General features: G+C 41.0%; 1 protein-coding gene across 1 annotated transcript in view; it reads right to left on the bottom strand.

The window, feature by feature from the left end:
- Positions 1-21,260, bottom strand: part of LOC140741900 (protein bassoon-like) — a 473,005-nt gene that overhangs the window by 6,511 nt on the left and 445,234 nt on the right.

The raw sequence follows: 21,260 nt of genomic DNA, 5'->3' as shown, positions 1-21,260 counted from the left end.
ATCTATATACACACACATTATTGTATTCTTTAGTTTATTGTGTTAAGATCCAAAGTAAAAATTATTTTGTTCTCCTTTACACTTCCTACTGGAAATGACATTAAACAATCTTAACTCTTAATCGAGGTGACAGACGAAACAAATTAAGTGGGAAGCAGGTTGACAAATAGAAAAAAAAAACTTTCAACCATCTAATTCAAAGAATAAGCAAGTAAAGACCTACCAATAGGAAGTATTAGAACTATCATGCTAAAGCTAAATATAATGTCATTCAGAATGATATTTTATTTCATCACAGAATGAGGAAAATAGCACCATAGTAATTTGCATATTATATGATAAAGTCATCTTACAGTAAGAGAGAAGTTAGGCCAGGTTTACTGAGAAAAACTAGCAGATTCAATTGCATAGGATCTCATGAAGAGAACCACTGTCACAGGAAACTTCAAGTCCATAGCAGTCTTTGTGTTAATGCATTTGGAGATACAAGGGACTGAAAAATGCTAGAATTTGAAGCAAATTTTTTTTGCTCTAGGTTCCAAATCACAAATTCCTTTTCCTCTGCCCACCACCCCAAATGCTGGTTGAGCTCTAGGACTGTCTCCTTGACAACAAGGATATCTTGAGAGTAACCCTCAAGATGGTGTCCATTGTAAATAGGTAGCAGAATTATGGCAAGGACATGTGGGTAAAATATATAGTGAGAAAATATTGATGGTGGGGGATGAATTATTGTGTATACCAGTTGTCTCAGTTAAATACAGGCTATAGGGATAGTTAACAACTACAGGGCATGAGAGACCATTCCACTGGAGGAATGTAGTAATTGAAATAACAGAGATGCTGTCAGTACTATCACCATGGTAAGAAAGAGATGCTATAGGTCCGAGAAAATACTTGACCAGAGGCTATGAAAAGATCATTCAGGAAAGTAGGAGAAAATGACTGTGTGAATCCTCTCATCTTGCATTGATCCATATGTTGGTGAACATATACAAAAATATCATGCCTTTTACAATTGGAACATAGAACAGTACGACACAGGACCAGGCCATTCAGTCCACAGTGTTATGCCAATCCGATTAAATTAGTAATCAAATGGCCAACTAAACTAATCCCTTCTGCTCACCTGTCCATATCCTTCCATTTCCCTGACATTCATGTGCTATCTAAATGTCTCTTAAAAGTCTCATGTATCTGCCTCTACCACCTCCCCAGAAAGTGCATTCAAAGCACCCGCCACTGTCTGTGCACAAAAAAACTGCCCCTCACATCTCCTTTGAAATTACCCCCTCAACTTAAATGAATGCAACCTGCTATTTGCATTCCAACCCTGGGAAAAGGTACTGAGTGTCTACTCTATGCCTCTCATTATCTTATAAACCTCAAACAAATCTCCCCTCAGCCTCCTCCACTCCAGAGAAAACAAACCAAGTTTGTCTAACCACATGCTGTCTAATCCAGGCAGCATCCTGGTATATCTTACCTGCACTTTTTCCAAAACCTTGAAACCCTTTCTATAGTGGGGCATCCAGAACTGTACGCAATACTCCAGAAGTGGCTTAACTAGAGTTTTATAAAGCTGCAATATGATTTTAGAACATTAGAAAGCTTTTGACACGAACAGGCCAGTCAGCCGAACAAAGCTTCCCTAATTCCTATTCACATAGTGTGTCGAAATAACTATCAAGATTAGATTTGAAAGTCTCTAAGGTACTGCTCTCAACTACACAACTGGATAGCTTGTTCATGTGTCGGCAACCCGCTGTGTAAAGAAATGCTTCCTGATGTTAGTCTGAAATTTCCCCTTAACCACTATGGCCTCATGTCCTTGATGATGGATAAAGTTTGAAGTAACAGCTGGCAACCATTTAACTTATATCCTTAATGATTTTGTACACTTCTATCACGTCTCCTCTCATTCTATGTCTACTTAGGCTAAAAAAAAAGATTTAACTCTTTCAATCTTTCTTCATAGCTCATACCCTGCAGATCTGGAATGAGTCTGGTCACCCTTCTCTGAATTCTCTCCAGTGCCTTCATATTCCTCACTCAATATAATGCTGATGATACTAAGCTAGGTGGCAGTGTGACATATGATGAGGATGTTAGGAGAATTCAAGGTGACTTGGATAGGCTGGGTGAGTGGGCAGATACTTGGCAGATGACGTTTAATGTGAATAAGTGTGAGGTTATCCACTTTGGGAGTAAGAACAGGAAGGCAGATTATTATCTGAACGGTGTAGAGTTAGGTAAGGGAGAAATACAAAGAGATCTAGGAGTCCTTGTTCATCAGTCACTGAAGGTGAATGAGCAAGTGCAGCAGGCAGTGAAGAAGGCTAATGGAATGTTGGCCTTTATTACAAAGGGAATTGAGTACAAGAGCAAGGAAATCCTCTTGCATTTGTACAGAGCCCTGGTGAGACCATACCTGGAGTATTGTGTACAGTTTTGGTCTCCAGGGTTAAGGAAGGACATCCTGGCTGTAGAGGAAGTACAGCGTAGATTCACGAGGTTAATTCCTGGGATGTCTGGACTGTCTTACGCAGAGAGGTTAGAGAGACTGGGCTTGTACACGCTGGAATTAAGGAGATTGAGAGGGGATCTGATTGAAACATATAAGTTATTAAGGGATTGGACAAGATAGAGGCAGGAAATATGTTCCAGATGCTGGGAGAGTCCAGTACCAGAGGGCATGGTTTGAGAATAAGGGGTAGGTCATTTAGGACAGAGTTAAGGAAAAACTTCTTGTCCCAGAGAATTGTGGGGGTCTGGAATGCACTGCCTCGGAAGGTAGTGGAGGCCAATTCTCTGGATGCTTTCGAGAAGGAGCTAGATAGGTATCTTATGGATAGGGGAATCAAGGGATATGGGGACAAGGCAGGAACCGGGTATTGATAGTAGTTAATCAGCCATGATCTCAAAATGGCGGTGCAGGCTCGAAGGGCCAAATGGTCTTCTTCTGCACCTATTGTCTATTGTCTATAATATGGAGACCAAAATTGTGCACAGTTCTTAATGACTTTTGAACTCAGTGCCTTGACTAATTAAGGCAAGAATGCTATGCTATTTACCCATCATCAAAATACTTAAGGACTGGACTAGATAAACAATGCTACAATTTTCATCCTTATTTTGAAATCCTTCCATAGTTTTCCCTTTATTGTTATGTCCTTCCACACCCCTGTACCGATTCATCTCTTTGATCCTCTGATACTAGCGACAAAGAAAATCATTACAGACAGACAGACTTCATTGATCCCGAGGGAAATTGGGTTTCGTTACAGTTGCACCAACCAAGAATAGTGTAGAAATATAGCAATATAAAACCATAAATAATTAAATAATAATAAGTAAATTATTCCAAGTGGAAATAAGTCCAGGACCAGCCTATTGGCTCAGGGTGTCTGACACTCCGAAGGAGGAGTTGTAAAGTTTGATGGCCACAGGCAGGAATGACTTCCTATGACGCTCAGTGTTCCATCTCGGTGGAATGAGTCTCTGGCTGAATGTACTCCTGTACCTAACCAGTACATTATGGAGTGGATGGGAGACATTGCCCAAGATGGCATGCAACTTGGACAGCATCTTCTTTTCAGACACCACTGTCAGAGAGTCCAGTTCCACCCCCACAACATCACTGGCCTTACGAATGAGTTTGTCTCTGATTTCTGATCATTGTGTACTGAATATAGATGAATAATGGTAACAATTTGGACACAATCAAGGGAGATAGCAGAGTACTAAAGATGAGTGGCGTCAGTGTACGTGTGGAGACTGAAAGCCTTTTAAATGAGAAGTGGTAAGGGTAGTGATATTCCTTTGGGAATATCGGGGTGGCACCACAGAAAAAAGAAGCCTTTGGCTATGAGCCAATGCCAGAAAAAGGTGTTTCTTCATCTCCTTGCCAATCCTGCTTAATTTGTTCAGTTTATGTCATTTATAAACACAGCGAGTCTGTGGATGCTAGAAATCCAGAGCAATAAACACAAAATGCTGGAGGAGCTCAGCAGGTATCTCTAGGCAGGATCTATGGAGAAGAAAATATAGTCAATGTTTTGGCTAAGACCCTTCCTCTGCTAATTTTCATGGAATATATATGCTGGATATAGTTGCATATGGCCATAGCTCTCTTCATAGTTATGGAAATAACCATAGCAGAATATCACAAACTTACAAGGTTTCATTTATCTATTGTACTTGTGGAGGTTCTTTGAAAGAAATATCCATTTACACACTACTCTTCCCCCATTGTCAAAAAGTGTCTAGAGGAGGTTCATGAGGATGATTCTGGGAATGAAGGCATTAACAAATGAGGAGCGTTTGGCAGCTTTGGGCCAGTACTCAGTGGAATTCAGAAGAATGCAGGGGGATCTCATTGAAACCTATGGAATGTCGAAAGGTCTAGATAGGGTGCATGTGGAGAGAATATTTCCTATGGTGGGGGTATCTAGTATCAGAGGGCACAGCCTCAAAATTGAGGGGCGACCTTTCAGAACAGAGGTAAGGAGGAATTTTTTTAGCTGGATAGTGAATCGGTGGAATGCTCTGCCACAGAGTGCGATGGAGGCTGAGTCCGTGGGTATACTTAAGACAGAAGTTTATAGTTCCCTGATCGATCAGTGCATTCACAATATGGCGAGAAGGCAGACGTACGGGGTTGAATGGGATCCGAGATCAGCCATGATGGAATGGCAGAGCAGACTCGATCGGCTGAATGGCCCAATTCTGCTATGTCTTATGGTCATTGTCATCTGGTTAATACTCTTCCTGACAATGCAAACAATTACTCTTTATTCACTGTATAAACTGCTCCATGATCTCCCCTTATCTTTTCTGTTCTAGAGACTTCTGTTCTGGCTTCATAATGCTGATTACATCTACACAAAATAGATTTCAGTTTCATTGTACACTGGAGACAAAATCAACGTACAATAACAATCTACTGATCTGCATATGAAGACATACTGGCTATTGCAGATCTGCAAGAAGGAGATGCTTTTTTTATGGTTTGGCAATTTATGTGGTCTGCAAGGAGCCATTAATAAACAAGGCAACTACACTCCTCTTTTATTTATGAAGATGCATTTGGCCGGTGCTTTTGGAATGAAAGTTTCCTCGATTCATCAGTTGTTTTAGTTCTGAGTCCAATTTATCAAGAAGTTACTTTCCACAGCAGTAATGCTCCCGCCACAAATGCACCCCCCTCCACACCCCCAACCATCACTTCTCTATCATTTCCAGTCAGTCACCTTATCTACAGACACTCCTGCGCTAAACATCACTTTATGGACATAAGACAATCAATCCATGTATGTCTTACATATTTATACTTATTGTGGCTTCTATTATTATTGTGTTCTTCATCTTATTGTGTTTTTTTTGCACTGAATCAGATCCAGAGTAACAATTATTTTGTTCTCCTTTACACTTGAGTACTGGAAATGACATTAAACAATCGTGAATCTTGAAACTGTGCTATACATCAAGCATTTTCATTATAATACACTGATTGTTGTTCTTAGCAGCATAAACATTGAACTGATTTATCATACGTGTTCATGCAAAAAGTTCATTTTTATTTCTGCTTGTCTGAATTACTTTCACCAACTTCACTTAAGAAAAGATATTTAAAGCCAGTCAGCAGGCAAATTCAATTAAGAAAGGATCATAATAAAATATCAAGATGGTAATCCTTCAGTGTATGTCAAATGGTTGTTGTGATGCGTCTAGTGCGTAGTGCTTGTTGCTTCTTGCTTTCAGCTTCCACTGCTGGCTAGCAGTCTCGTGAAAAGAAAGCTGAATATGCAAGTCTCCCTGCCAGAATGTAGCCTCTCCAAAAGCTAGCTTTGTGTAGTGCCTCCTCATTGGCAACACATGGAAACTGAACTTTGTTCGGACTCAGGCTGAACTACAGAGGACGGGGAGGAGGCCTGGCCCCTGCACACGTAGCGCGCAGGCCCACTGACATGTGGACATGCCCTGGTGCTCATGAACCAAATCCCCAGCTATGGGTAAATAGCCCCACTGCTTTGACGACTGGGCATCCCAGGATCTCCGTACCTTCCACCCAGCCTTGAGCCCTGGAGGGGTCACTAATTCCATTGTCCTTTGAAACAGATGGATGTCAACATCACCAATCCCTCAGTGTCACATAGACTAAAAGGGATTGTGGCTTCTTGAAAGAATCTTTACAGTCTTAGTGAGTTTGGGAAACAAAAACTCTTTTAAAAATTATATTGCTCTTTTTCACAGTTACAGGTACATCACTTGCCAGAGACATCAATATACAATGTTACCCAATTTAACTATCCTCGACCATCAGGCTCCATTATCGTATTATTTCATGCTCGTTATTTATTGGTATTTATTTATGAATGATCTGCATTCCTGAATGAATCCTGTTTACAGTTTCTGTTCTATAGGTTTGCTAAGTATGCCCGCAGTAAAAGAATCTCAGGGTTGTATGTGGTGACATGTATGTACTCCTAGGTCCCACTGAACTTTTTGCAGTTTCTCTCCATTTAGGAAATAATTTGCTTTTTGATCCCCATCACTGAAGTGCACGACATCAAATTTCTGCACATTGATCTACATTTTGACAGGCTTTTGCCCAATGACTTAATTATCTAATTCCCATTGTAAAATCACATGTTCCTCCCCCTGTTTGCATATCATTGGCAAACTTAGAAACCTTACATATGATTGACAATTAAGCTGATTAACAGTTAATCTGATCAACCATTCTAGACAGCTGTCTATTACACTGCACTGTAAACAGCAGTTTATGTTGTAAACACATACTGGTATTTATGTATATTTTATTCCAATTCTGTACTTCAACCTCTGGTTTTGTTTCTATATAATTCTTCATAATTGTTGAATGTTGTTTTTGTTGCATTCTAACTAACACACCACAGCAAATTCACATGTGGTGAATAAAGTTGATCCCTGATTTTTTTCCCATCCTCCAGAGCATCAATGTAAACAATTGACAACCAGAACAAATCCCTGTGATATTCCACTAACTACAGTACTCCAGACAGAAAAGAATACTTTTGTTTCAGCTCTAATTTATATGTGATAGCCAGTTTTTAATACATACTAACTCACACCCTTCAACATTCGGTTCTTAATTTATGCACCTTTTTCCAATGTGGCACTTTGTCCAATGCCTTTTAAAAATCTTATTCTGTTACATCTACATGATGCTCCCAGCTCTCCCTATCATATCCCTAAGTAAATTTGCCAAATTATATTTACCTTTCATAAAACAGTGTTGAATTGGTTTGCTTATATTCAGCTTTCCTAAATGAATGGAGACTTCCCCTTTAATTATTGTCTCAAACATCTTGTCAACAATGGACAGGACTATTTTCCCCCACCTTCGTCCTCCTCTCCTTTTGAACAAGGGAGCCACGTTAGCATTGGCATCTACAAATTCTGCTCCACATAGAAACTACTTTGTTACTGGAGGTATTGCCAATGGATCTAAACACCACAATCATCCTAGAACATCTACTTCTGATCTTGTGTTTCAGGGATCGTCAGTGTTGAAGCATCTTAAGATGGCCATATCCAGGTCGTTGCCTAATGGAGCTGTTCTAAGGCTAATAATTATCTTCCACCAACAGCAAATATCAACGGAATGGTGTCAGCCCTGAAAACCTTTCCCCTTCCCGAATCTCACTGACTTTAATTTTAATTGGGCTCCATGAACAGTTGATCAAAGGCTGCTTGAATCTCAAGCGGTGTCACTTCTACCTCATTTCAAGAATTAAGCCAATTTGTCAATTTTTGAATGAAGACTGTAATGGGGCATGGTTTTCACTTAATGGCAACAGATTGTCTGGTGGAGTTCAAAATGAGCACTGGTGAGCACCTTATTGGTAATGCAGTGTTTGATCATACTTTCAATGATTTCTTTCAGTATTTTGCAGTTGAGTTAGTGGGCTGATGTAGCAGTGATTGGCCAAGTGGTACTGTTTAAAAATGTGTGCAATGTTCAGGGTCTTTTCACAATAGAAACCTATTTTCACATTATTTATACTGTTGATTGCTGGCAAATTGTGTATATGGGAATGAATCACTTCTTCAATTAATTCAGAATCTAACCCTGCAGGGTAGTATTTCCTTATTTCATACCTGTCAGTGACATGATCATCATTCTTATTTCTCACAGCTTCCAACAATCGAGATTTTCATTTCTGTAATGTGGCGAGTGGGTGAGATCAATGTCGTAAGGAGCCAAACTGAGTCATTATCAAGTCTACACCTTCACCCACTCAGCTCCTACTCTGCTAAACAGTTTTCACACTGATGAAGTGAAAGAAACTACATAGATGCAAAGAAGCTCTACACTAAACAGTTTCATAAATCTTACGATACACCCCCATGAGCTCAATGTTATTTCTAGTTCCCCACAAAGAGAGAAATGTCTGGTTTTTACCTGGAGTACAAACAACCAACAAAAGAGCCAAGCCAAACTGTTCCCACAACCTATGGACTCACTTTCAAGGACTCTTCATCTCATGATCTCAATACTTAATGATTATTTATTTATTATTATTATTTTGCTTGTTTTTGATTCTTCGTATTTACTATGAATCTTAGGTGACATATATGTACTTTAATAATAAATTCAGATTGAACTTGAACTTTGAAGGAACCTTTGCCAATTATTTGGACAACCTACTTTAGTTTTCCATTACCAAGGTAATTAAAGTCATCCTTTCCCTTCTCAAACATTGATAACCAGTCTGTGCTAAATGGATCTGGAGCGACAATGACAAATCTATAATTTGAAAACTTCTGGTTGAAGAAAACAAAGTAAAAAAATCAGCTGGCTATCGTTTCAAACATTTGATAATTTGAGAACAGATCCTTCACCATCTAGTGTGATTTTTTAAAAAATGTTTACAAGCAATTTTCTGTCATAGTTGAAGATCCCCACACTAATCGCAAACCAGGTTACAGAACACATTTCTTCATGCTTGCCCTGAGCACTCATGCACTTAAGCTACTCCTCTTGCAGATTTCAGTTTCTGTGCAGTTGTAACAATATATCTGAATTTAGGGTCAACAGCTGACCTGAGAATCCAACAGACAATGTTGGATGCTCATACAGCTTCAGGTCTGGATCCCTTTCTCTATTTGTAGATGCTTCTCGACCCTTGTGAATGTTTCCAGCAACATTTCAGCAGTTGGAGCTCTTCTGCTTTCATCAAGGATAAATTCTACTTCTGTTCCGCTCTCTCATAGAATCGCCTCCTTAATTATTTAAAAATGCCCCAGTTATTAACATTACCGAACTGCCTTCAGTAAACATATTGCACTAAAATTTCCACCACATATAATCTTTACTTGTTTGACATCAATTTTTGTATGTCTTTAAGGGGTACCTTTCGATGTTTTTCAACATTTGAGTTACTGAGCACTGATCTTTGTTGTAAGATTCCCTCTTATAATATTACCAATGGATACTTATCCATAAACTGACTAAATGGTTCAGGTTAGTCTAATAGAAAGCTTCTCTCAGCCATCTGCCTTTCTGGTGTTAAAGATGGGATGGAAAAGATCTCATGGAGTTCTAGTTCATGATTTGACCAATTTGCAGCCATGTTCATCCTCACACAATCCTTAATCTTTTTCTGGAATATTCTTTCTACATAAATAAACTTAATACCCTAATTTTCCAGTGTAATTCTCTCTATAATTTGCATATCAATGGCAACTTTTTGAAATTATTTTCAGCAAAATGATTTTTTTTTGTTACACATGGTAATTGAAGTCAGGATCATTACTGAAGGTATGTGGATGTTTAAAGTTGAAGAATTTAATTTTACAATCACACAAAAACCTACACCCTAATTGCATTTTTCAAAGAATAACGTGCTATTTGAATAACCTTATTAAAGAATAGATAATCTTGCGACTTCCATATGCTTCAGTATAGACAATAATTGCACAGCAATTGATTCAGATGTGACGAAGAATGAACAGGTCTGAGTTGTGTTTTAAAAATCCATAATGGTGAAAATCTTTAGATTATTACCAGATTCACCTGCAGCTTGGCATGTACGAATGCATTCAGAAGATATGAAGGTATAGATAGATAGACAGATAGATAGATACTTTATTCATCCCCATGGGGAAATTCAACTTTTTTTTCCAATGTCCCATACACTTGTTGTAGCAAAACTAACTACATACAATACTTAACTCAGTAAAAAAATATGATATGCATCTAAATCACTATCTCAAAAAGCATTAATAATAGCTTTTAAAAAGTTCTTAAGTCCTGGCGGTTGAATTGTAAAGCCTAATGGCATTGGGGAGTATTGACCTCTTCATCCTGTCTGAGGAGCATTGCATCGATAGTAACCTGTCACTGAAACTGCTTCTCTGTCTCTGGATGGTGCTATGTAGAGGATGTTCAGAGTTTTCCATAATTGACCGTAGCCTACTCAGCGCCCTTCGCTCAGCTACCGATGTTAAACTCTCCAGTACTTTGCCCACGACAGAGCCCGCCTTCCTTACCAGCTTATTAAGACGTGAGGCGTCCCTCTTCTTAATGCTTCCTCCCCAACACGCCACAACAAAGAAGAGGGCGCTCTCCACAACTGACCTATAGAACATCTTCAGCATCTCACTACAGACATTGAATGACGCCAACCTTCTAAGGAAGTACAGTCAACTCTGTGCCTTCCTGCACAAGGCATCTGTGTTGGCAGTCCAGTCTAGCTTCTCGTCTAACTGTACTCCCAGATACTTGTAGGTCTTAACCTGCTCCACACATTCTCCATTAATGATCACTGGCTCCATATGAGGCCTAGATCTCCTAAAGTCCACCACCATCTCCTTGGTCTTGGTGATATTGAGACGCAGGTAGTTTGAGTTGCACCATATCACAAAGTCCTGTATCAGTTTCCTATACTCCTCCTCCTGTCCATTCCTGACACACCCCACTATGGCCGTGTCATCAGCGAACTTCTGCACATGGCAGGACTCCGAGTTATATTGGAAGTCTGATGTGTACAGGGTGAACAGGACCGGAGAGAGTATGGTTCCCTGCGGTGCTCCTGTGCTGCTGACCACCGTGTCAGACCTACAGTATGGTTCAACTTGTAAAGTATTTTGAGGTACCAAAGAAGGAGCATTTTAGATCTAGCATTGTACAATGGGAAATCATTAATTAATAATCTTGTATTGTCAGTAATCCTTAAACTTGTTACAGCTGGGGGTGAGTAGTGTGGATAAGCTCCCACTACCTATTAGATGTTCCCAATGGCATGCATCTCAGATAGCCTTTGATAACCAAGTTCAGTTCCTGGTCTTCACATGTGGCTTAGCTACTAAGCCTGGTGGATCTGTTTCTACTGACAGGAGAAGGGGCAAAGGCAGGTTTCTGGTGCCTTAAAACCAATTGCTTCGGAGAGATGGGGCTCGTCAGCTGCGATTAGCCATGATGGGGCTAGTCAGTCATCAGAATGATCCCAAACCTCCACTGCCTTGCGGCTATACCCACTCATATCAAAGGCTTTGGGCATAAACCCCGAGGGAAAGTCCGGAGCTGGAGTCCCTAAGGCAGTCCTAAGTTGAGTCCTATGCTGATTGGCAATTCCTGAGACGCCACTGGTAGGGAACTAAATCAGTCTCCGTCATTTCTTTGGATTTATTAGCTACGTGGAGAGGGGGAATCTGCTATATGGACAACAGCTTGCTCTCCATATCGTACTGCACTGGCTTACATACCATGTAGATAGCTGGGATGGTCGACACCGACCAAACGTAGGGTCTCTGAATCCTATAGTTCGACAGATTTCAAAAACTGAGAGTAATCAGTATCCATCCAAAACTATGGGTTTAAACTAAAATCAATCTATGAAGATATAAGGCAATATTTGACTATAATAGAAACATAGAAACATAGAAAATAGGTGCAGGAGCAGGCCATTCGGCCCTTCGAGCCTGCACCACCATTCAGTATGATCATGACTGATCATCCAACTCAGAACCCTGTGCCTGCTTTCTCTCCATACCCCCAATCCCTTTAGCCACAAGGGCTGATGCACCATCAATAACTCTCGGAGACGTGAGGCGAGATAGGCTTTTATTAGCTGGAAGAAAGCACAGTCAGCAGCAAGAGACCATCACACAACATCCTGGAGACTGAGGGAGGAGCAGTGCCTCCAATCACCTTTATACAGAGGTCTGTGGAAGGAGCCACAGGAGCAGTCAGCGGGAAGGGCGTGTCCAGACAGGTATATGTAGTTCACCACAAGGGCCATATCTAACTTCCTCTTAAATATAGCCAATGAACCGGCCTCAACTGTTTCCTGTGGTAGAGAATTCCACAGATTCACCACTCTCTGTGTGAAGAAGTGTTTCCTCATCTCGGTCCTAAAAGGCTTCCCCTTTATCCTTAAACTGTGACCCTTCGTTCTGGACTTCCCCAACATCGGAAACAATCTTCCTGCATCTAGCCTGTCCAATCCCTTTAGAATTTTATACGTTTCAATAAGATCCCCCCTCAATCTTCTAAATTCCAGTGAGTATAAGCCTAGTCAATCCAGTCTTTCTTCATATGAAAGTCCTGCCATCCCAGGAATCAATCTGGTGAACCTTCTTTGTACTCCCTCTAAGGCAAGAATGTCTTTCCTCAGATCAGGGGACCAAAACTGCACACAATACTCTAGGTGCGGTCTCACCAAGGCCTTACACAACTGCAGTAGAACCTCCCTGCTCCTGTACTCAAATCCTTTTGCTATGAATGCCAACATACCATATGCCTTTTTCACCGCCTGCTGTACCTGCATGCCCACCTTCAATGACTGGTGTACAATGACACCCAGGTCTCGTTGCACCTCCCCTTTTCCTAATCGGCCACCGTTCAGATAATAATCTGTTTCCCTGTTCTTGCAACCAAAGTGGATAACCTCACATTTATCCACATTAAATTGCATCTGCCATGAATTTGCCCACTCACCTAACCTATCCAAATCACCCTGCATCCTCCTCACAGCTAACACCGCCGCCCAGCTTCGTGTCATCCGCAAACTTGGAGATGCTGCATTTAATTCCCTCGTCTAAATCATTAATATATATTGTAAACAACTGGGGTCCCAGCACTGAGCCTTGCGGTACCCCACTAGTCACTGCCTGCCATTCTGAAAAGGTCCCGTAAACTCCCACTCTTTGCTTCCTGTCTGCCAACCAATTCTCTATCCACATCAATACCATACCCCCAATACCGTGTGCTTTAAGTTTACACACTAATCTCCTGTGTGGGACCTTGTCAAAAGCCTTTTGAAAATCTAAATATACCACATCCACTGGCTCTCCCCTATCCACTCTACTAGTTACATCTTCAAAAAATTCTATGAGATTCGTCAGACATGATTTTCCTTTCACAAATCCATGCTGACTTTGTCCGATGATTTCACCTCTTTCCAAATGTGCTGTTATCACATCTTTGATAACCGACTCTAGCATTTTCCCCACCACCGATGTCAGACTAACCGGTCTATAATTCCCCAGTTTTTCTCTCCCTCCTTTTTTTAAAAAGTGGGGTTACATTAGCCACACTCCAATCCTCAGGAACTAATCCAGAATCTAAGGAGTTTTGAAAAATTATCACTAATGCATCCACTATTTCTTGGGCTACTTCCTTAAGCGCTCTGGGATGCAGACCATCTGGCCCTGGGGATTTATCTGCCTTTAATCCCTTCAATTTACCTAACACCACTTCCCTACTAACATGTATTTCCCTCAGTTCCTCCATCTCACTAGACCCTTGGTCCCCTAATATTTCCGGAAGATTATTTATGTCCTCCTTAGTGAAGACAGAACCAAAGTAGTTATTCAATTGGTCTGCCATGTCCTTGTTCCCTATGATCAATTCACCTGTTTCTGACTGTAAGGGACCTACATTTGTCTTGACCAATCTTTCTCTTTTCACATATCTATAAAAGCTTTTACAGTCAGTTTTTATATTCCCTGCCAGCTTTCTCTCATAATCTTTTTTTCCTTTCCTAATTAAGCCCTTTGTCCTCCTCTGCTGGCCTCTGAATTTCTCCCAGTCCTCAGGTGTGCCGCTTTTTTTTGCTAATTTATATGTTTCTTCTTTGGACTTGATACTATCCCTAATTTCCCTTGTCAGCCATGGGTGCACTACCTTCCCTAGTTTATTCTTTTGCCAAACTGGGATGAACAATTGTTGTAGTTCATCCATGCAATCTTTAAGTGCTTGCCATTGCATATCCACCGTCAACCCTTTAAGTATCATTTGCCAGTCTATCTTAGCTAATTCATGTCTCATACCTTCAAAGTTACCCTTCTTTAAGTTCAGAACCTTTGTTTCTGAATTAACTATGTCATTCTCCATCTTAATGAAGAATTCCACCATATTAAGGAAACGGTGATGAGAAGACTGATGGGACTGAAGGCTGACAAATCCCCAGGTCCAGATGGTCTGCATCCTAGGGTACTAAAGGAGGTGACCCTGGAAATTGCAGAGGCATTGGTAATCATTTTCCAATGTTCCTTAGATTCAGGATCAGTTCCTGAGGATTGGAGAATGGCTAATGTTATCCCACTTTTTAAGAAAGGAGGGAGGGAGAAAACAGAGAACTATCGACCTGTCAGCCTGACATCGGTGGTGGGGAAGATGCTAGAGTCCATTATTAAGGATGAAATAGTGGCATATCTAGATAGCAGTGATAGGATTGGGCCGAGCCAGCATGGATTTACCAAAGGTAAATCATGCTTGACTAATCTGTTGGAGTTTTTCGAGGATGTAACCAGGAAGTTAGACGGGGAAGATCCAGTGGATGTAGTGTACCTCGATTTTCAGAAGGCATTTGATAAGGTCCCACAAAGGAGATTGGTGGGTAAAATCAAAGCTCAGGGCATCGGGGGGAAGATATTGACATGGATAGAAAACTGGATGGCAGATAGAAAGCAAAGGGTAGCGGTGAATGGGTGTTTCTCGGAATGGCAGGTGGTGACTAGTGGGGTGCCACAGGGCTCGGTATTGGGACCACAGCTGTTTACAATTTACGTCAATGATTTAGATGAAGGCATTGAAAATAACATCAGCAAATTTGCTGATGATACTAAGCTGGGTGGCAGTGTGACATGTGATGAGGATGTTAGGAGAATTCAGGGTGACTTGGATAGGCTGGGTGAGTGGGCAGATACTTGGCAGATGATGTTTAAAGTGAATAAGTGTGAGGTTATCCACTTTGGGAGTAAGAACAGGAAGGCAGATTATTATCTGAACGGTGTAGAGTTAGGTAAGGGAGAAATACAAAGAGATCTAGGAGTCCTTGTTCATCAGTCACTGAAGGTGAATGAGCAAGTGCAGCAGGCAGTGAAGAAGGCTAATGGAATGTTGGCCTTTATTACTAAGGTAACCTGTCATTGTTACTTCATTTGGCTTCCAAGTAACTCACTCCCATATTATATGGCTGAAGTTTGATGTACTCTGAAGCAACTGAGAAAGCTGCCAAGATTTAAAAGTAAAATACAAGTTAAATCCCTTATTAGATTCTTAAGGCAGGATCCGCTTTGTTAGAACATAGAAATCTACAGCACATTACAGGCCCTTTGGCCCACAATGTTGTGCTGACCATGTAACCTACTCAAGAAACTACCTAGAATTTCCCTACCACATAGCCCTCTATTTTTCTAAGCTCTATGCACCCATAGAAACATAGAAAACCTACAGCATGATACAGGCCCTTTGGCCCATAAAGCTGTGCTGAACATGTCAATACCTTAGAACTACCTAGGCTTACCTATAGACCTCTATTTTTCTAAGCTCCATGTATCCATCCAGGAGTCTCTTAAAAAACCCTATGTTGCTTCCATTCTCAAAATACCCAAAAGTAATTCCCCATGATTTCTAAAAATTGCCTACTCTCTGCCATACCACTCGGGCAGATGGGGCTTGTCAGCTGTGGTCGGCAGCTCCTCTAGGAGAAGGAAACTTCTGATCTCAAACCTCCTTGCGGCTAAACCCACTCATGGGGAAGGCGTTGGAAGTAAAATTTAGGGGGGGAATCCGGAGCTGGCAGTCCTACATTAAAGTTCAATGTCGAGTGGCAACTCCTGTGACGCTGCTGGTGCCAAACCGTATTGGTCTCTGACTTCCCTTTGGGTTCATCAGATGCCTGGAGAGGGGGAGCTTGTTACAGGAGCAACAGCTTGCTCTATATTGTACTGCCCTGGCTTGCGTATCTAGACAGCTAAGACGCAACATCCGTGGTCAACTCTGACTGACGGAGACCTCCTGTTCATACCCTACCACTACACAAAGAATGTATGCCTTCATATCACATCCATCCTGAGTGAGATAGAGCGATGATGCCTCTTTCTCTATACGTTTCTGGACAAAACACCAGATTTCTGCTCTTCTTAGAATTCTGGCTATAGAATATTCTTTTTGTGTGTGATGCAAAAGTAGAACTAAACCATCAAGCACTAATAGGATCTGTACCATCCAGGATGAAGAAACTGTGCAGCCAGCCTAGCCATCAAACTCAGCCAAAGCTGTGTTTAATTGTTTGGAGCAGTACCAATTTATTCTCTGGGAACTTTCCAATCAACTTTTGGCTCTCCTATGAAGAAACACATTCAGGTTCTTGCTGAAACTAGGAATTATTCACAAAGGATTGCTACAGCATCAGTCCATTTCTTATCTTTCCAAAGTTAGTTCCAAAATTACTGTATGTATCTCATTTGAATTTTTTTTTTTTTTTTTTGCTGCAGTTAAGGAAGACATTCTCAAAAGAGCAACGGGTTCAATAAACACATCGTGTTTATTAGCACTTTTACCTGATTTTGCATATTCCTTAATCCCAGAACATACTTAACTTCCTTTAGAACCCATTTAAGTAGTTACTCTCCTTGCTAATTTATTCCAAAGGGTTATGAAGATTATACGTTAAGGTTGTCTATTGTAATCTTACTCGCTGAACAATACTTGGAAATTAAGACTATCATTGCATTTTTCTCTGATGCCAAGTCTAACCTTTCTCATGAATTTCACTGATTACTGAGCTTGCTGATACTTTGGAAAAAATATACTGCAAATAAGTTGAATATAAATGACTTTTAAACTTCAAACACAATATAGATGGTAATTTTTTTTCTGTAGGACTTTCAAATAAGGAGAAACAATTCCTAGATAAAGCTAATCAAGGCTTGTGTTATTAATAGATATACATGTATTAGAAAGGTATCTACTCTTTATAAATCACTGTACATTTACCTATTGAAGTGGTAGATGAGACTGACCAAATACAGTGCACACTTTTCAAACACCTTCTGGTACTCATTCATTCTATTTTATGTCCTAGTGTTATCCATCACAAGAATCTTTAATAGGATGCACTGCAAGGCTTCAGATTGGCTCAAAGTTTAGGCAATGTGATCAAACTTTGATAGAATGTCATTACTTTCAGATGCTGGCATTTTCCTTATCTATAATATTGACTTCATCTGGAAGTACAATGCAGAGGGCATGGCTGTCAACAGTTACTGAGAATTATTCGTGGTTTTCAATAACAAAATAATCATTTGATTTTAAGTGTTATTTTATTTCAACATGTTTGGGCTCGTTTTTCCCCTGTATGTACACCATAAATTTACAACAATCTTCCATCACTAAACTACCAACAGCAAAATTAGTTAAAACTGTTGTTAAACTGCAATGATCTCATCAGGTCTGGTCTACTGAGCCACAGTGAACAATAAGATGCTGGTGCTTGGTCAGTAAGGAACTAACGTATTCATCTCAGATATTATGGAATTGATGTGTTACAAGGAAGAAACTTATGGCCTTCAGAAACTTACTTCCCATCACAAGTTGGACTAAAGGGACTTAGTCATCCGTTGTTACAGTCAGAGAAATATACATTGCAAAAACAGACCCTCTAGAACAAAAAACACTACAACACAGTACAGGCCCTTTGGCCTATAATGTTGCACTGACCTTTTAATCTACTCCAAGATTAATCTTACATTTCCCTCACACGTACAGTAGCCCTCCATTTCTCTTTCATCCATGTGCCTATCTAAGAGTCTCTTAAGCCTCCCTAAGGTATTCACATCCACCACCACACCTGGCAGTGCATCCGTTAGTCGCGTGAGACCATGGATTTGCATCTTGGAAGGTTTCCAGGGTGCAGGTCTGGGCAGGGTTGTATGGGAGACCGGCAGTTGTCCAAGCTGCAGGCCTTCCCCTCTCCACGCCACCGATGTTGTCCAAGGGAAGAGCACTAGGACCCAAGCAGCTTGGCACCCGTGTCGTCACAGAGCAATGTGTTGTTGTGCCTTGCTCAAGGACACAAACACGTTGCCTCAGCTGAGGCTCGAACCAGTGACCTTCAGATCTATGCACTTATTACTATGTGTAAAAAAAAAACACCTACCTCTGACATCCCTACTACATGTTCCTCCAATCAGCTTAAACTTATGCCCATCTCATGTCAGTCATTTCCACTCTGGGGAAAACGGTTCTGTCTGACCACTCGATCTATGTCTCTTATCATCCTACACACCTGTATCAAGTCACCTCTCATTATCCTTTGCTTCTATTGATCCTACATTAATCCTCCTTTTAATTTATATTTTATATATTTAGAGATATAGTGCAGAATATTCTCCCTATATTCTTGGCAACTCTGTTCAGGTTCTGGTACTCTCCTACACACACATTGCAATTTTACAGTGGCCAATTAACCAACCAGCCAACAGGATGTGGAGCAACACACACAAAATGTTGGTGGAACACAGCAGGCCAGGCAGCATCTATAGGGAGAAACGCTGTCGACGTTTTGGGCCGAGACCCTTCGTCAGGACTAACTGGAAGGAAAGATGTGGAAACAGGATGTGGAAGTGGGCAGACAGGGCAAACCTTGCAGTCACCTCTGAGGTCAGCTCTGAACCTGGGTCTCTGGTACTATGAGGCAGAGGCTCTAAACTCCTCCTTCCTCCAATGCATGCTTTCTGAAATCCACAAGAGGATAATGCTGCTCTATGAAGTTCACTGCCCAATACTAATTTAAGGCTACTATGGTATTCTGTTAAGAAATAATAGAACTTTAAAGCAAATAAACTATGGAATGGGTGGAGTTAAGGTAGTGCCAAGTGGCTGCCTCTTCGAGCTCAGCTGTGGAAACAGTTTAAATTCCTCTCTTAAATGTCTCTTTTTTCCTTTTCAAGTAGGTTGGGGTTCTTTTGAGGTCCTGATCTGCAAGTGACACTTAAAATGTATTTTTTATGGCAGACGAGTTCCCATTCCTAGACCATTTTCTGACGTTCTCTAGGCGCAGCTTGGAAGGTGGCGCCTCCGGGATGCGGCCCTGTGGGCCACTGAATTCAGGCTGATGTTGTCAACTGTGGCATTGCGGGAAATTGAACATCACAATTTCACTGTGGTGGGTATATGGACGGAGGTCTCTGTTGTCGAGTAGTCGCACTCTCTCTCCCTCTTTCACTCAATGGTGGGAGTGTCTGCTGCCTATTCTTGGGTTGGAGAATCCCGGAATAAAAAGCGATGCGGCAGACTGTAATTTTGTAAAAGAAATTGACAGTGTCCCCTTTCACTGTGAAAATGGGTGGTATCTCTCTGTCGCTTGTTTATGAGACAGAGAACCTGTGGCATGTCAAACCGTCAGATAAACAATGGTTTTTGTTGACTGCAGATCATGGTTTCTCTTTGGGTGCTTTGCTATTGTTTGGTGGGTGGTGGGTACTGACACTTTTTGCTGAAATGAGCAGGGGAGGGGGAGGTTGATGCTTGCTCCTGCTTGTACGGGGAGGGGGGAGAGGCGGCTCTGGGGGTTCTAACATATTTCTGTCATTCATTCTTTCGGAGTTCTTCTGTTTTTTTATGGATGTCTGCAAAGACAAGTATTTCAGGTTTTATATTGTATATATTCTCTGTGAATAAATGGAACCGTTTGAACATTTGAACGCCAACAAATGGTCAACATTGTAACTTTCATCAAAAAGTAACTTCTGTTTTCCTTTCATTTCATTTAATTTTTGTCACATAATTAATTATGAATGATTATAAATACCTTTGCTTTTCAAAGTGCACTAAGCTTGTTGCTTCAAAACTTGAAAAACCTTTTAGACCTTGGTGGAGGAATAGCCCATCAGTCAAAAGTTCATTCTAAGTCAACATATACCTTCCCAGCTTTGCTCTCATAGCAGCACTTATTCTTGCTGCATTATGCTCCAGTGACGCAGACAATGCTTTCGTACCTCAATCCAGTGCCTTTTCTTCCTACGCCAGCTCTGTTGTAAGCATTGTCGGTGTTAGCTCCTTCTGCCCACCATCATCAAACAACCCCTACCTCCCAGATGCTAATGAGCACAAACCCACTGGGCTCAGTCCTGTTCATTTTTCAGGACCTAGCCAGTTATAATCTACCACAAAAATATTAGAAAAAGAAGTGGGAATAGGCCAGTTGGACCTTACTGCTTACTTTGTCACACAGTAAGATCACAGCTGATCTTTTCCCTTCAGTACTGTTTTCAAGGCAACTCCATATTCCTGTATTCCCTTAATAGAGTCATAACATCTTTCAGCATGGAAACAGGCCATTTGACTTTTGGGCACCCTTCCGTACTAATCCCATCTCCCAGCACTTATTCCATGGCCTTTAAAGCTTCGGCCATTCTAGTGTTCATCAGTATATTTGTTATATGTTTCCAGGTACCCTGTTATAGCTACTCTCTCAGGAAGTGCACTCTAGAAATTTGCCTCTTTTTAGATCAAGAAGGTTCCCTTCATACAGTTTATTGCAGTCCACCCTATTAAATCCCCCCCCCCCAGTAAGTTTACTTTCAATCATAACCTCACTAATCTCTTCCACTCAAAGGAGAAACTATAGATCATATCTTACTGCTATTAAATCTGGGCCATGGCATTCGATTTGAATTCAACTGAAACTCTACTAGATTCCTTCAGGGCAACTATAAAGTTTTAGCTGAAATTTTGAAAAGCTTACAGACAATAACATTTGGTGCAAAGGGATCCTTGAAAGGGATTCTGCGAAAGGGATTCCGCTCCTCCTAGTGTCAACAATGGCTCAATAGTTGGCACTCTTGTTTTTGAAGAGGAAGGCTGTATAGTATGGTTACAGTTACAGTTCCCTCAACCTGCCTGGGTCGTGGGGGTGCTGCCCCAAATGGTTCCATCTCTCATGACTGTGGGTGAGTGTCTGGGTTGCGGCAAAGCTCTC

This window comes from Hemitrygon akajei, chromosome 19 (assembly GCF_048418815.1).
Source record: "Hemitrygon akajei chromosome 19, sHemAka1.3, whole genome shotgun sequence".
Taxonomy (NCBI): domain Eukaryota; kingdom Metazoa; phylum Chordata; class Chondrichthyes; order Myliobatiformes; family Dasyatidae; genus Hemitrygon; species Hemitrygon akajei.
This window is presented reverse-complemented; position numbering and strand designations above follow the sequence as displayed.